The 17,075-nt window shown below is 60.3% G+C and overlaps 2 long non-coding RNA genes and 1 pseudogene across 3 annotated transcripts; 1 reads left to right on the top strand and 2 right to left on the bottom strand.

Moving 5' to 3' along the window:
• Window positions 1–205: 205 nt before the first annotated feature.
• LOC136304585 (Fc receptor-like protein 4) lies at window positions 206–4,471 on the bottom strand (annotated as a pseudogene).
• A 6,802-nt stretch (window positions 4,472–11,273) lies between these two features.
• LOC136304591 (uncharacterized) lies at window positions 11,274–12,449 on the top strand. The gene is made up of 3 exons (XR_010724680.1): window positions 11,274–11,465; window positions 11,872–11,893; window positions 11,981–12,449. It is a non-coding gene; the product is annotated as an uncharacterized lncRNA (long non-coding RNA).
• Window positions 12,450–12,492: 43 nt separating this feature from the next.
• LOC136304584 (uncharacterized) lies at window positions 12,493–15,838 on the bottom strand. 2 transcript variants are annotated; one of them, XR_010724674.1, is made up of 4 exons: window positions 15,575–15,838; window positions 14,399–15,385; window positions 13,263–14,240; window positions 12,493–12,818 (listed from the first exon to the last, which is right to left on the bottom strand). It is a non-coding gene; the product is annotated as an uncharacterized lncRNA (long non-coding RNA). The 2 variants fall into 2 exon arrangements; XR_010724675.1 differs by lacking the exon at window positions 12,493–12,818 and having other exon boundaries at window positions 13,105–13,388; window positions 13,510–14,240.
• Window positions 15,839–17,075: the final 1,237 nt, after the last annotated feature.

Below are 17,075 nucleotides of genomic sequence, written 5' to 3'. Positions count from 1 at the left end.
CTGGCCCCGGGGCGCCCCCTGGTGGGCGGGAGTGCTCCTTGCAGCGCCCCCTGGTGGACGTCGTCATAACTGCACCGAAAATGGAAATCCAGCACTGAACGGGTGGGAAAGTTCTGGTTTGGTGTTGTTTGTTCTGGTGTCTTCTAGAAATATTCTGGTTAAGAGCTGTTAAACACTTTTTTATATATGTTATACTGCTTTTTTTTTCTGGAAACCCACTAATTTTTGAAATTATAAAAAGATTTTAGGCATGGGTCTTCCTTCCATTGCAGGAAGGTTTCGCTTTCCTTGGGAGACATTTGTCTTTTATTCCAAGACAGTTGCCAACTCCTGGGTTCCAGCATGGATGGGATAGACACTCTAAGAGAAGACACAGTCAGACACCGAGCCACCTCATGCTCTGCCTTTGAAGCCTTTGGGCACCAAGGGCCCTCCCCCAGGTGGGACTTCTGGTCACCCGGCCACTCAGGAGCTGAGTTTGGCAGAGCGTCACACTGTCCCCAGTGTGCCATGGCCGACAGACAGATTGACAGACAGGGCCCTGTCTCACCATAAGCAAAGCCTGACTCACCCTTGCCACACACTGGTGTTCCACATCACACTTTTTCCTGTCTCTGACACCCCACCCTGTGCCAGGGCCTAATCCCAAGTGTCCTGGAAAAGGGGGAGACTCAGAAACACCCACAGGGCCTTTGTGAAATCATCGTGTGGGGAACACCGCAAAGGTTTTAGACAGGGGAGAAGAGAAACCAGAGCCTCCTGAAGGCCGCTTTGGCCGTCAGGGCAATGAAGGTCCTGAGCCCTGCCAGGTTCCTCTGGTGGAGGAAACGTGCTGGGGGAAGTGTCCGGAGTTTGTTCCTTTTTGGGGTTTTTCTCTGGAAATCGTTCCTTTTGTGACCCTTTGAATTCTGAACCCTGTTGCTGTTGGTTTTGTTCTCACGTTGCTGTTTGCAGGAAATTGTTCTTGTCTCAGTCCGTTGGGACATTTGCCTTTTGTGCCTCCACTGGCAGGGGGAGGGGCAGTCTTTAGTGGCAGCACACACGTGTGGGTGCCCTTGGGTGGGGACCCCCAGTGCCTCCCACCCCCCCAGTGTCACGGCACAATCTCACAAATGTCACTGGGCTCCCGTGGTTGTCGGTGGGGTCTTGGCAGCTCTGCGTAGGTCACCTGGCGTTCCTGGGGGACAGTGACACGGGGGGGCCCTGCAAGAGACACCAGTTGGGGGGACCAAGGTGGGGGGTGACACCGGTGGGTGACGTGTCACTGTCCCTCCCACACCACTGTACTCACGCTGTGCCTGTTTGGTGCTCACGATGTGAGTGTACAGAACCTCCCCCTCCTCTGGGGGGGCCGGGGGCTCCGGGGAGGCCCTGTGGGGATAAAGGGGATGTGTTGGAGGGGATGGAGAGTAGTGGGGTGGGGGTAAAAGAGGGGCCACAGCCCTAGACCCCCCCACTCACCTTTCCTGGTGCTTCCTGATGGCTGCAGAGGAAAGAGGGGAGAGGTGACTGTGGGTCCCCAGGGCCCTGACCCCTCTCGATGTTCCTGAACCTCCACAGGACCCTCAGTTCTCTACAGGACCCCCAAGCATCCCTGAAGCCCCCCAGAATTCATGAACATCCACAGTGCCCCCAGCCAAGTCATCCTCAAGAACCCAAAGCCCGGCAGGGAGAGACACTCCCCAGAATGACCCCAGGACCCCTGAAAGAATCCCCAACATCCCTGCGAGACCCTCCAGCACCTCCCAAAACCTTAGAGAATCCGAAGCCAAGGTTAAAATTCTGGGGCTAAGGGAGACGCCTTATCATTCCCCAAATCTGTGGGGCTTCCTACAGTTCCCTGGGACCCCCATCCCCTCATTGTCACCCACCCCGGCGGTGCCACCAGTGCCAGGCCACAATGACAGCCACGAGCAGGACCAGGAACAAAAGGGACCCACCGACCCCTGCGGCCACTGCAAGAAACAGAGACGGACACATCAGGATCCCCCATCACAGCAGGGGTCCTGCACTCCCTGGTGACCCCATGTGACCTCACCTGTGCCCCTGTGTCCCTGCGGTGTCACCTCCAGGGCCAGCTCAGGGCTGAGTGCCCGGAACACGCGGTGCCCGTCCTGTCCCAGCTGGTTGGTGGCCGCGCACTGGTAGGTGCCTGAATGTCCCACATCGATGTCTGCAAGCACCAGGACAGGACCCCGGGCCACCTCCTGCCCGTTGTGCAGCCAGGTGAAGGTGACAGGGGCTGAGCCCACCTGCACCGAGCAGCGCAGGGTCACGGGGTCACCTGTTTGCACCTGGTGTGACAGGGGACCGGGGGTGATGGTGACATTGGCCACGGGCACTGCAGGGACACAGACAGGGTGAGGGTGGGGGGAGGGGCTGGCAGCCAGCAAGAGGGACAGGGACACGGGGATGAGAGTTTCCTGGAGGATGCTGTGGGTGGGGTCACCCCAGCCTGAGGGTCCCACTCACCCAGGACGGTGACATTCAGGGGGACACTCTCAGCCATGCTGTCCCCGTTGCTGACCCGGCACTGGTATTGGCCGCTGTCATTGTCCCCAACATGGTGCAGCTCCAGGTTGGGGCCGGTGCCTAGCAGTGTCCCTGAGCCCCCACGGTGCCAGGTGAAGGACCGGGGACCTGTCCCCATGGCCGCCGCACAGCTCAGCACCAGGCGGTCCCCCAGTGCCACCTGTCCCCCGGGGGGCTGCGCTGATAGGGACACCCCTGAGACAGGGACCCCTGCAGGAGGGAGTGAAACCAGGGGACAGTGAGGGACATGGGAGGGGCATTTTCGAGGGGCAGGGAGACCCCAGTGAGGAAGAGGGGGCCCAGAGCTGAAGGGGGGCATGAAATAAAACCCCAAGGAATGGTGGGGAGTTCAGGGAGGGGACAGCTGGAGCGGGCTGAGGGGGCACCACAGGGAGGGTATGGTGGGACCTGGGGACCAGGAGGGGAGATCAGAGATGGGTGGGGTTGGACCAGGAATGGGTGAAGAGACCCAGTGAGGGATGGAGGGACATGGAGAAGGACCTGAGCAGTGACGCGAGGACATGGAAAAACTTCAGAGGAAAGATGGGGGTACCCAGGAAGGGCTGGGGCACTTGGCGAGGGATGTGGGAAAGGATGAATGACCTCCGACAGGCATGGGGGGTCCAAGCAGGAATGGGGGTCCCGAGGCATGGCAGGGGACACGAAGAGGCTGTGGGGGCTCCCCGTGCCCATCCCCGCACTCACTGCGCACCGTGACGCGGAGTCGGGCGCTGCTCTTCTGCACGGTCCCCTCCTCGGAGTGCACCTGGCAGCTGTAATTCCCCGAGTCAGAGACCCCCACGGCGGGCACCTGGAGCTGCGGGGACACCTGCGGGCCCCCCACCAACTGCCCGTCCCGGTAGAAGAGGTGCAGGAGGGGGGCTGGGGGCCGCAGGGGGCTGGGGGTGCTGAGGCAGCTGAGATTGAGGGGGGACCCCTCGATGGGCTCGGGGGCACCCTTCAGCACCGGCACCGTGAAGAGCTCTGGGAAGGAGATGAGGGGAGGACTGACTCTGAGTCCCCTGGGATGTGGCTGTGGGGGTGTCAGGATATTGGGGTTCCAGGCGTGGGGGTGCTCACCGTGCACTGTCACTGTCACTGGAGATGACGATAATGGCCAGAAGCGCACTGAGCCCGCACAGTGGTAGCGGCCACTGTGGTTTGGCTGCAGAGGGGACAGGGACAGCTCAGTCCCCCTGAGGTACTCCCCCAGATCCTTCCCGTCCTGGTAAAATCGCACCCTGCTGACCGATGTGTCCTGCCTGACCCGGCAGCGCAGTTTGACCTCGTCGCCCTCCAGCAGTGTCTGTGTTGGCACCTGCAGCACCAGCTGGTCTGTGGGACAGGAGAGTCCCATCACAACTGAGAGGCTGGAGACAGGTCAGAGGAGGGTGCCCATGGCACCGCAGACATCTGGGCGGAGTCTCCATTGCACGGGAGGATCCCAGGAACACCAGGAGACGCTCCGTGGCACAGGTGTCACCAAGGGGGTCCCATCACACTGGGATGCACTGGGATGACCCTCAGTGCAGTGCCCACGGGCTCTTGCACCCGAGGAGTGTGAGGACACCCACAGAGTGGAGCCCACCCAGACCTATCCAGAGGCCACTGTGAGCATTTAAGATCCCCTCTCACCATTTAGGACTGTGACGGGGGGGCTGAGCCCACTGCCGTGTCTCTGACACTTGTAAGTGCCGCTCTTGCTGACAGTGAAGCGGTTCCATCTGTTCTGCGCCCAGCGCTGCCCGTCCTTGTACCAGGTGGTGGCACTGGTGGTCCCCAGGCCCCGGCAGGTCAGTGTCACCTGGTCCCACAGCACCGCCGGCCTCCAGGGGGGCTCCACCAGGAGCTGGGTGGTCTGGGCACCTGCGGGTCACAGGGGACACCAGCCTGCCAGGGCCACCACGGGGCTGGGGACAGCAGGGCGGGGACATGGCATCCCCTGAGGACTCACCAGCGAGGCCGAGGGTGTGGGCTGGAAGGGAGAAGGGAAGGGATCAGGGCGGTGGTGGCTCTGCAGGGACAGCACCATTTGGGGGGACATGGTGTGATGTGTCCCCAAACTCTCCCCAAGGGTAACACCGGTGTAGCACAGAGGTTTTGCTGAGAGGGACACCTCAGTCACCCTGGGCTGAGGCAGGACATGGGGTCACTGTGGACCCCCCCTGCTTGCACAGGTCACCACCGCAATCCTCACAGCACCTGTCCCGACAGCCACACCCCCATGGCCCCACGTCTGTGACCCCTTTCCCATGGCACTAGTCCTGCTGGCCCATCTGCATGGTACGGGCATGACCCTTGTCCCTGTCCCTGCATCCCTGTTCCTTGGTCCCTGCCTTGAGGACCTCAGGGGACCCCGCAGCCCCCCTGTGCCCCCTCCCCACCGGTCTCTGCCTCACCAGGGCCCATCCCCGGGGTGTCAGGCCCGTGCCCGGGGCACTCACCCCACAGGAGCAGCGCCACCTTCCCGGCCATCCCCGTGTCCCCGGCCATGTGCACTGGCTGTCACTCGCTGCTGTGGCCACCGGTCCCCTGGGTGGCGGCTCTTCGGATGAGGAGGAAGGAAGAAAGGTCACACCTCGTCCCCACGTGTAGGTGGCCCTTGGTGGGGGATGGGTGGAGACACAGCAGGGGACAGGCTGGGGACATTATGGGATGGTCTGGGGGCTCAGTGGGGGATGGTGTTCCCAGGAGTGGGGGGCTCAGGGGATGTGGGGAACCAAGGAGGGGTGTCCAGGAGAATGGGGGTCCAGGGGAATTGGGGTCTCCATGTCTCAGGGGATTCACGGATGGGGGTCCTGCAGGAAAATTTTTCCCCAGGGGTTTTGGGTCATGGAATATGGGTCCCAGGGTTGGGGGTCCAGGGGAGAAAAGGGGACCCTTGGAAATTTGGGTTCTATGGGAACAAGCAGCCCATGGGATGGGATCAAGGCAATGGTGGTCCTGGGCAATGGGAGTCCTGGGATGGGGGTTCCAGGGAGCAGAGACCAAGGGAATGGGGGTGCCATGGTTGGGTTCCCAGGGGAATGGGGGTCCCAGGGATGGGCAGTGGCTGGGTGGGCACGGGGGTCTCAGCTCCTGCCCTGGGTGCCTCAGATTTTGGGGTGACTCAGAGCCCAGCACAGCCCCCACAGTGTGCTCATGGCCAGGGGGGCACCCCAGGGTGGAGGCTCTGGGTCTGTGCCCCACACACCCCTGGGCTTTTCCCATCCCCCCATTTCCTGGCTCAGCCATCCCAGGGAACACCTGAGCAGGGAACGGTGGGGGGATCCCAGGAAGGGGCCAAGGGGGCTGGGGAGTGCAGGCAGTGTTTGGGGGCTGTGGGGGATGAAAGATTTTCACTTTCTCTTTCCTGCAGCAGAAGGAAGAGGCCGTTTATGCTGAGCTGAGGCCGTGGGTTCTGTCCTGGGGGACACATCCAGAGGGGTCCTGCCCTGAGGGAAAAGGGCTCCTCTGCTGTGGTGACACCTGGGTCGTGTCCCAGGGTCTTGTCCCAGGGGATTCCTCGTTCTGGGGGTGCCACATCCTTGGGGATTCCTGTCCCAGAGGTGGCACATCCTGGAGGGTCCTGAGCATTCCCGCTGTCCCCAGTGGGTCCCTGTGACACCTGGGCTGCCCAAACCTAAGGGGCCACCAGATAGAACCTTGCCCTGATGATGGTAAATGCCCGGCTAAATTTGGTTTAATTCCCTGATGCCCAATTGGCTGAGACAAAATTATACAGCCATGAAATAAAGGCAACAATCTTTTCCGAAAACAATTTTTTTCCCAATAAAAAAATAACTTCACCAAAAATCAAACTAACAATGTAAAAAATGGTCTGGTCGATAGAATCCTTTTAATCATTGGGCACCCAACAAGTCGCTCACAGTAAAAACACAAACAAATCCCACAAAAATGAGACTTTCTGGTTCCCTTCAGGAGCCCATTGGTGCATCCCACAGCAGCGTTCACTTGTGGATAACACAGAGTGTGGAACCTCCCTGAGTGTCCAGCAGGTCCATGGGATTGTTCGCGGCCTGCTGGGCAGCAACCCAGCCCACAGGGAAGGCTTTGGCTGGGCCACATTTAGGAACTCTGCCCATTTTACTCCTTCCCACCCTGAAACTTGATTTACTTCCCATGGCTTCTGCCCCCAACAGGGGAGAAACTCTGTCCATCCTTGGAACAGAGCACAGGAATCCGTGGAAATGCCCGTGTGCCCCACAGGGTCTGCTTCCCTGGGAAATGCACTCCACCCTGCCCTGAATTCCCCTGCCTGGGCACTCCCTGCTCCTGCTGGGACACCCCTGTTCCCCAGATCCACGGCTGGAGCCCCTGCTCAGTATTTCCACACTTTTCCCTCTCTTCTGGTGTCCACATCCAGAACACAAACATTCTTTCTGGGAGGTTCCAAAGGGCTGCAGGTTTTGTTCAGAAAGGAGGGTCCCGGTCAGGTTGTTGAGCAGATGGGTGTGGGATCTGCAGAACTTCTGGGGCTCTCTCAGCCCCTTGCTGAGAGGGACAAAATGATCAATTGCTGCATTTCCGGACTGCTTCCCTCACAGCTGCCCCTGCAGGGGGGTTTGCAGCCAGCCCTGCTCTGAAAACCATCCAAGGCCCTCGCAGAGCCACTGCTTGGGCTCCCATTGGCTTTTGTGCTTCTTGCAGGGCCCAGCAAACCACAGCCAGGCCTTTTCCTGCCACAGAATTGTCACCTTTGCAGCTGCTCGAAAGCTGCCAGAATCAAAGCCAAGGGGGCGGGGGGAGCCTCAGGTCGTGGCTGCCACCTGGGGCTGGCCAGAGCAGGGCTGGCCAACGCCCATCCCTGTGCACTGGGGCTGGGCCATGGCTGGGCCCCGCACTTGGATGGCCACTGGCTTCAAGGAGGAGGAGTTGGGGAGCTCCTTCCTGCCTGGGGCTCCATTCCCGAGCTGCTCTTGCCGGCTCACATCCTGCAGGGGACGAGTGAGAATGGAGGAGTCTGGAACCCTCCTGGGGCTGCCATCCCCCAGGACAGGATCCCCTTGGCCAGCATGTGTCCCCCCCAGGACAGGATCTCCCCAGGATGTTGCAGTCCCAGAGCAGGGAACCCCTGAACAGGACACAACCCTCCTGGATGACCCCAGAATAGAACTCTTCCCTCTGCACAAACGGCATCTTCCTTCTGCTGCAGGAGAGAGAAAGTGTTGGGGGGGGGGGCAAAGCTGGATACCCCCATCCGCCACAGCCCCCATATCTCCTCCTGCTGGACCAGAACCCACTTTTCCTCTTCCCCAGAGTCGCCTCAACCTGTTCCTTGCTCAGGTGCTCCCCAGACTCATCAAGCCATGCAACTGAGAGGTGTGAAACTGTGGGAGAAAAGAAGGAAATGGAAAAGAAGAGATGAAAATGCTCCTGGGGGTCTGGGGAGACAGCAACCCAGAGCCCCTCGGAATCTGCCTGTGGTGATCCCCAGGTCACCAGCACCTTGAGTGGGCTCTGCGTGGCTCTGGGTCACCCCAATATCTGAGGTAGCCAGGAAAGGAGCTGCAACCCATGGACCCAACCAGCCAGTGCGCATCCCTGGGCCCCCCATTCCTCTGGGAACCCAACCAACAGACCCCCATTCTTTATGTTCCACCTCCCTGGGACCCCCATCCCAGGACTGCCATTCTCCAATATCTCCATGGCCCAGGACCCCCATTCCCAAAGAACAGTCTCCCCCAAATTCCATCCCCTACAATCCCTCTTCACCCATGGATTTGTTTCTCCCAGGACCCTCACATTCCCACATAATCCCCCATTCCCCCGGCACCCTCATCCCTAGGACCCCCATCCTATGACCCCAAATCCCTGGAGCCAACATTCTTCTGGGACTCCCAGCCCTGAGTCCCCCCATCCCTGGGACCCCCATTCCCCTGGACACCCATCCCTGGCTCCGCAAACCCCTGAGCCCCCCACTCCTGAGAACCCCATGTCCCACCATGTGCCACCCAGCCTTGTCCCCAGCCTGCCCACATCCTGTCCCCAGTTTGTGGCCACCCTGCCCCCACCAGGTGCCACCTACGCATGAGGATGAGACCTGACCTCCCTTCCTTCCACCCTGGCCGAAGAGCCACCACCCAGGGGACAGCCGCCACTGCCAGTGTGCGACCGCCAGCCTGGATGGCCAGGGACACGGGGATGGCCGGGAAGGTGGCGCTGCTCCTGTGGGGTGAGTGCCCCGGACACGAGCCTGACACCCCGGGGATGGGCCCTGGTGAGGCAGAGACCGGTGGGGACGGGGCACAGGGGGGCTGTGGGGTCCCCTGAGGTCCCCAGTGCCAGCAAAGCCAGTGCAATTAGGTAATCAGCGTTGTGGGATGCCGGTGGGGCAGGAGAAGGGGGACAGGACTGGAGGGGCCAGAATGTGGGGAGAGGAATTATGGGGCTGCTGCGGCTGTGAGGACAGGGACAGGGAAACAGGGATGCAGGGACAGGGACAAGGGGACAAGCACCATGCAGATGGACCATGGGGACAGAGGCCATGGGACTGGGGGAGTGACCTGTGCCAGAACGGGCTCCCCATGTCTGGGGTGTCCTTAGTGTCCCCATGTCCTGCCTGAGATGGGGTGGCTGCAGTTCCCCGATCTCCGAGACATCTGTGCCACACCAGTGTCCCCATGGGGACAGTTCAGGGACAGCTTCACACCCTGTGACCCGTCACCTGTCTCCCCATGGTGCCACCCCCACCCAGCCCTGTCCCTTCTCCCTTCCAGCCCAGACCCTCGGCCTCGCTGGTGAGTCCTCAGGGGATGCCATGTCCCCACCCTGCTGTCCCCAGCCCCATGGTGGCCCTGGCAGGCTGGTGTCCCCTGTCACCCGCAGGTGCCCAGACCACCCAGCTCCTGGTGGAGCCTCCCTGGATTCCGGCAGTGCTGTGGGACCAGGTGACACTGACCTGTCAGGGGTCGGGGACCACCGGTGCCACCACTTGGTACATGGATGAGTGGAGCTGGCGGCAGGAGGGACGCGGCCACTTCAATGTCACAAAGAGTGGCACCTACCGCTGTTACAGACGTGGCAGTGGGCGCAGCCCCCCCGTGACAGTCTTAAATGGTGAGGGGGGTTTCAGGGTCTCCAGCCTGGCACCTGCACAGTCCCCGAGGGCTCTGGGTGGGCTCTGCTCTATGGGTCACCTCCTGGTGTGACCAGAGCCCGTCCCCTGCACATGGGGACATCCCAGAGCATCCCAGTCTGAGGGGACTCTTCCCTTGCAGTGGGTGGCCCCTGATGCCCCCCAGTGTCATCAGGACTCTTCAGATGCCCCTGGTGTGACAGGACCCCTCTGTCCCCCAGACTGGCTGGTGCTGCAGGTGCCGGCGCGGCCGCTGCTGGAGGGGGACACGGTTACACTGCGCTGCCGGTGCTACCAGGACAAATCGCTCACCAACGTGCACTTCATCCATGAAGGGAAGGATCTGGGAGGGCCCCATGACAGGACCGAGCTGTCCCTGTCCCCCCTGCAGCTGCACCACAGCGGCCGCTACCGCTGCAGGGGCTGGGTGGGGGCTGTAGTGCCAGAGTGGATGGAGTCACAGCTGGTGACAGTGACAGTGCGCAGTGAGTGCAGGAATGGGGACAGGCAACCCTGACATCCTTCGAGGGTTTCCCCATCACTGCCTGCATCCTTCATCCCTGCCTTTATTCCTCCCTGCATCACCCAAAATTTCCCAAGTACCTCCTTGTTCCCCCATGACTGCCCGGTTCCCTCTCCACATCCCTCATCCCTCTCTCTGTCCCCCCACCCCTCCCTGGCATCCCACACCCCTTCCAAGGTCCCCGCTCAACCCTCTGGTACACTTCCGTCCCTGGGTCCACCCACCCCTCTCCAAACCCCACATCATTCCCTGAGTCTCCTCAGTCTCTTGTGTAGTCCCCCATCCCTGCCTGACTCTCTCCACCTTTCCATGGGGTCACTCCATGGTCACCAGATCCCAACGCACCTCCCAGGGTCCACTTCTCCCTGGGGTCCTCTGTGCTTCCCTCCAATCCCCCCTCCTTCCCGTCTTGTGTCCTCCACCCATCATGGCAAGATCATCTTACCTGTGTCTCCCCGCAGGGGTCCCCGTCTCGGGGGTGTTCGTGTCAGTGTGGCCCCCCGGGGGACAGGTGGCACTGGGGGACCGCCTGGTGCTGAGCTGTGCCATGGCCATGGGGACAGGTCCCCGGTCCTTCACCTGGCACCGGGGGGACTCTGGGACACCGCTGGGCATTGGCCCCCGCCTGGAGCTGCGCCATGTTGGGGACAATGACAGTGGCCAATACCAGTGCCGGGCCAGCGATGGGGACAGTGTGGCTGAGAGTGTCCCCCTGAATGTCACCGTCCTGGGTAAGCGGGACCCTCAGGCTGGGGTGGCCTCACCCACAGCATGCTCCAGGAAACTCTCATCCCCGTGTCCCTGTCCCTCTTACTGGCTGCCAGCCCCTCCCCCCACCCTCACCCTGTCTGTGTCCCCGCAGTGCCCGTGGCCAATGCCACCATCATCCCCGGTCCCCTGTCACACCAGGTGCACGCAGGTGACCCCGTGACCCTGCGCTGCTCGGTGCAGGTGGGCTCAGCCCCTGTCAACTTCACCTGGCTGCACAATGGCCAGGAGCTGGCCCGGGGTCCTGTCCTGGATCTTGGGGACGTCAGTGTGGGACATTCGGGCACCTACCAGTGCGTGGCCACCAACCAGCTGGGACAGGACGGGCACCGCGTGTTCCGAGCACTCAGCCCTGAGCTGGCCCTGAAGGTGTCACCACGTGGACACTGGAGCAGAGGTGGCGTCACACGGGGTCACCGGGGTGTTCAGGACCCCCGGGGTTCAGAGTGTCCCCAATGCGTCCCCCTCTGTCCCCAGCATTGGCCACAGGGGTTGCTTGTTCCGTCCTGTCCTTGGTCGTGCTCATTGTTGCAGCTGTGGGCTGGCATCGGTGGAACAACGTGGGTGGGTGACAATGGGGGCAACAGGGGCCCTGGGGAGGTGGGAGGTCACCTGGAATGTGAGGGTGATTGGTGGCACCAACAGTCAATGACTTGGGCAGCGCTGAGTGCTCAGGCCTTTTGCTCAGCGTCCTCAAGGATTTGGGGTGGTGTTGGAGGGCCTTGCAGGCATGTTGGGGGTTCTCTCAGTGATCCTGCGGGAATTTGGAAAGTTCCCCTCCCTGCCAGGCTCTGGGTTCTGGGATCTCAGGTGGTCCAGAGCACTGTGGTGATTCAGGGGTTCTGGGGGCCATCAGGGATACTGGGGGGAGCTGGGGGAGAATTGAAGGCCTGGGGGTCGTTCAGGATTCCTGTGGGTGGATGGGGGCCTATTGGGACTCCAAAATTACCACTTCAGTTTTCCTTTGCAGATGCCAGGAAGCACCAGGAAAGGTGAGTGCAGGCTCCAGCCATGATGCATCTTTTACCCAAACCACCAGAACCTTTCATCCCCTTCCACACACTCCCTTCTTCCCACAGGGCCCCCCCGGAGCCCCTGGCATCCCCCAGGGAGGATCCTCAGGCGACCTACATGCAGCTGCAGGGGCCACATGGGCAACCATGGGAGCCCAGTGACATCTATGACACTCTACAACAACCGTTGTGACACTCTGGGAAGCGGGAGGCACTGGGTGGCACTGGAGGTGCTCCCTCCATGGCTCCTGTGGTTGCCCATCCTTCCAAGGGAGGTGGTCATGGGTCAGGGGGAGGCTACACAGGGCACCCTGTGCTCCTCATTTCCTCTCCCAGTGCCCCCAGGGGCTCCCCCATCCCCTCCCCAACCCCCATCCGAATGCTCCAAGTACCCTCAGTGGCTTCCCCATTCTCTCCCCACAGTGCTGGCAGCACACCCAGGGGTTCCACATTCCCCCTCCCACTCTCCCTGTCCCATCTCACTGTAAAAGGGGCAGTCGGGGCGGATTCTTTCTGATCGATTTCTCGGATTAAAATGAAGCACAAATGCGGCAATATTATATCTGAGAACTGTTTATTGATAAAGGAGGCTAAGTGTTCTTATGGGAGGGAGATAGAAGAGAGAATAGAGAGGGAAAGAGACAGAGAGAGAAACAGAAGACAGGGACAGCATTACCACAAGAACCCCGGGCGCACTTTTGGCATCAGCTCGGCAGATGGAGTGTGTGTGTGGTGAGCCCTCGTGGCTTTTGTCAGTGGCTGGGTGGGATTTCCAAGTGGCGGCACCTGCGTGTCTCTGGCAACGCTGAGTCATGGCTGTGTGCTGGCTGTGGGCTAGTGCTGTGGCACGGGTGGCTTTGGGCTGGCTGCTACGGGCAGGTTCTGGGGTGCAGCAGGCTCGTTGCTGCGGGGAACACGGGCAAAATGGCAGAGATGGCAGGTGTGTGCAGGCAGCCTCTGCTCCGCTGGGGAAGCTGTGGAGCACCGTGTTGGGGAAGCAGAGGAGCACCAAGTTGGGGAAGCGGTAGAGCACCAGGTCGTCGCAGGAATGAGCTGCCTCGCAGAAGCAGCAAAGCAGGGAAGAACGGCTGCAGACAGAGAAGGACCACCGGGAGGAAAAGTAGAGGCAGAGAGGAGGACCAAGCTGAACCTCCAAGCAAGCCCCTGATCCCCCCAAGAGACCCAAAGCAAAATCGCTGCTTTTGTGTCACGGTTAACTGCTTTTATTTGCTCATGTATAGCGTGTGTTGAGACAGAAATGAAAATCAGATTGAGTCCTCTCAACCCCCACGCTCCCCGTGGCCCTGCAATCCGCTTCCCAATGTTCCCAGTACACTACGTGGCTTACCATTGCCCATCCCATTTCCAAAGGAGCACAGTGACGCTGTTGTGCACCAGAACACAAAGACTCTGACTTGAGAAGGCCGAAAATTACTCCTTTATTCTTGGAATGTGTCTCCCTTCTTATGCTATTCTATGCAGACCAATTGGATTCATGAAACAAAGACAAACCTCCTCAATCACATTGGTCAGAGTAGAGGGACGTCAAGAAGAAGTCCCTCCTAGGGAAAGAAACGCAAACAATTTGCCCTTACCAAAACATGTCTCTTGTTTACAGAAAATTCCCTGGGAAAGGAATTTCAAGAAACCAAAACACCTCAGGCACCAACCAGGGCCACAGCACAGGACCTGGTTTCCTGCTCCTGGAACAAAAATGCAGCTTTTTGGTTAAACGGACACAAATGTTTTTCTTTGCTCAGCTCTGTCAGGCTTTAGGAACAGAATTCGTCAATTTTTGGCTGCCAGTATGTCTTAGTTTGAAAGACAGGTGTCTTCTGGGGAGAGCAGGGCGTCCCTTGGAATGGGGAATGCAAACCTCCTCCCTCCTAGTTATCATAATTATGAAAAATTAAGGAGCTCTCAGGCAAAGATATGGGGATAGGGATAACAGATCTTTACTAGTATGTATAACAAGGCAAACAACCAGCAACAACCACAGCATTAATAATAAACAGAACCAGGAAGCCCGTAACAGCTTCCCTGAGCGCGGCACTTTCCCCTTTGGTGCAGTTCCGGGCACAGCCAGCAGGGGCGCTGGTGGCTCCCGGTGGGCGGGGCAGGTGCGGTGATCCCTCCGCGGCTGCAGGGGGCGCTTGGGGTGGGCTCAGGGAGCGCACAGTCATGGTGGCTCTGTCCCAGATGGGAAGGGATGGAAGGGATAGATCAGAAACTCCAGAGCTGAGGCTGAAGGAATGGAAGGGATGGATCAGGAACTCCCAAGCTGTGGCTGAAGATGCAGGATGTCTCAGCAGGCAGGGGTTGTGGGCTACAGAGTAGTGAAAAGACTCAGAGCAGTGCTGAAGAAACAGCAGGAGGAGGGATAACAGTGACCCTGCTCCCAGCACAGCAACAGGCCCTACTTTTAGTGAGGCAGGCAATAACAAGATCCCAGTTCCATGGCTGGGCCCAGGAGCAGAGGCTCACCCCACACCAGAAGAAACAGGACTGAGCCGGGCATCTGCAGCAGCAGTGAATTCCTTTCCCCAAGCAGCCGCTCCACCGTCACCATCCAAAGGCGCAGATCGAGTGAATGAGAGTTTCCCATCCCTGCCGAGAGTTTTCCCATCCCTGCCATCTCAAGCACGCAGCCATCAGTGCTTCTTAGCAACTCAATGGGAGAAAAAGTCTCACAGGTAACAAGGAAAGAAAATGAAAGAAAAAGAAACCAAGCCCCAACACCTTATTTTCACTCCTGGTGTTCAGGTTACATCTCCACTGGGTTTGCCTACTGCCCAGGGGGCTGTTTGGGGGGTATGTGTGTTGATATCTCTTCAATTCCTTCTTTTCTCCTTGGGGATTCTCTATTTGCTCCCAGTCCTCTTCTGACAGCCAGTCACAGGTCTCCTGAAAAAACACACCTTCCCAACCAGCCAACCACAGGCCTTCCCAACCAGCCAATCACAATCTTCTCCACAAGACCCACCTTCCCAACTAGCCAACCACAGCACTTCCCAACAAAACCTGCCTTCCCAACCAGCCAATCACAGGCCCTCTGAACAAGGCCCGCCTTCCCAACCAGCCAACTACAGGCTCACCTGACAAGGCCCAACTTCCCAATCAGCCAGAAGGAAAAGGAAAGGGGAAAAAAGGAAAGAAAGGAAAGGAGAGGAAAAAAAGAGAAAAACAGACCATTCTTTCTCCCTGGAAAACAAAAGGAAATAAACAACTCTCCTGTGGTCTGGTGAATCCCATCCCACTGGGTCAGTTCCGCTGGGTTGGTGACTGCCGGGAGTTCCTGTGCTGGGTCCCCGTTCGCCGCAACCCGCTCCCCGCTCGCCGCTACCCACAGCGGCCCCCACGGCTCCTCTGCACCGCCGGGCCGCCCCTGCCGCCAGAGGCGTCTGGCCCCGGACAAGCGCGGTGCGCGGCGCATGGCTGCCTCCGCCAGCGCTGGTTCTGAGTGCTCGGAACCTGCTGATACAAGTGTGGCCACCACTGATCTGACAGCCCTGTGAGAGACCCGGGGATGGATGAGGGACCCGCGGCAGGGATGGGGGGTCTGGGCAGTAATGGGGGACTGCAGGCAGGGCTGGGGGTCCCCAGACGGGGCTGAGTGTCCCCAACCAGGGGACCCGGGGAGGCTGTGGGGGTGAGGCTCACCGTGCACTGTCACTGTCAGTGGCACCGACTCCTGCAACTCTGATGATACGTCAGAGGACACCCAGCCTCGGCAGCGGTAGTGGCCACTGTGGCTCAGCTGCAGAGGGGACAGGGACAGCTCGGTGCCATTGAGGGACATCCTCACCTCCTCATCCCCACGGTAGAATCGCACCTCGGTGACTGACAGGCCCTGCCGCCATCGGCAGTGCAGTGTCACTGTGTCCCCCGCTACAGCTGCATCTGCACCGGCACCTGTAGCACGAGCCAGTCTGGGGGACACGAGGGTCCTGTCACACCACAGGGGTCCCATTTTCATGGGGACCCACCATTGGGTAACAGCCAGAGCACCAGGAGTCCCCAATTCCACAAACAGGGTCCCCCTGCACTGGAATGCTCTGGGGTGTCCCCGTGTGCAGGGGACGAGCTCTGGTCAGACCAGGAGGTGACCCATGGAGCGGGGCCCACCCAGAGCCCTCGGGGTCCCACAGGTGCCACGCTGGGGACACCCAAAGCCCCCTCACCATTTGAGACTGTCACAGGGGGGCTGAGCCCACTGCCACGTCTGTAACAGCGGTAGGTGCCAGAATAGGTGACACTGACATTTTCAGGTCCGTTCGGCCACCAGCTCTGCCAATCCATGTACCAGGTGGTGTCACCAGCAGTCCCCGAGCCCTGGCAGGTCAGTGTCACCCGGTCCCACGGCACCTCCGGCCTCCAGGGGGGATCCACCAGGAGCTGGGTGGTCTGGGCACCTGCGGGTGACAGGGGACACCAGCCTGCCAGGGCCACCACGGGGCTGGGGACAGCGGGGTGGGGACATGGCATCTGCCGAGGACTCACCAGCGAGGCCGAGGGTCTGGGCTGGAAGGGAGAAGGGACAGGGCTGGGTGGGGTGGCCCCATGGAGACAGGTATGGGGGCACAGGGTGTGGGGGCTGTCCCTGAACTGTCCCCATGGGGACACTGGTGTGGCACAGATGTCTCGGAGATTGGGGAACTGCAGTCACCCCATCTCAGGCAGGACATGGGGACACTAAGGACACCCCAGACATGGGGACCTCGTGCTGGCACAGGTCACCCCCCCAGTCCCACAGCCTCTGTCCCCATGCTCCATCTGCATGGTGCTTGTCCCCTTGTCCCTGTCACTGCATCCCTGTTTCCCTGTCCCTGTCCTCACAGCTGCACCAGCCCCATAATTCCTCTCCCCACATTCTGGCCCCTCCCGTCCTGTCCCCCTTCTCCTGTCCCCATTGCCAGCCCATGACCCTGGTCATCCCATGCACTGGCTCTGCTGGCCTTGGGGACCTCAGGGGACACCCCAGCCCTCCTGTGCCCCCTCCCCACCGGTCTCTGCCTCACCAGGGCCCATCCCCGGGGTGTCAGGCCCGTGCCCGGGGCACTCACCCCACAGGAGCAGCGCCACCTTCCCGGCCATCTCCGTGTCCCTGGCCATCCAGGCTGGCTGTCACTCGCTGCTGTGGCCACCGGTCCCCTGGGTGGTG

The sequence above is a fragment of the Chamaea fasciata genome, unplaced genomic scaffold, assembly GCF_029207755.1.
Source record: "Chamaea fasciata isolate MVZ Bird 193981 ecotype frontalis unplaced genomic scaffold, bChaFas1.0.hap1 SCAF_126, whole genome shotgun sequence".
NCBI lineage: Eukaryota > Metazoa > Chordata > Aves > Passeriformes > Sylviidae > Chamaea > Chamaea fasciata.
The sequence above is the reverse complement of the archived record's forward strand: the minus strand, read 5'-3'. Positions and strand labels throughout refer to the sequence as shown.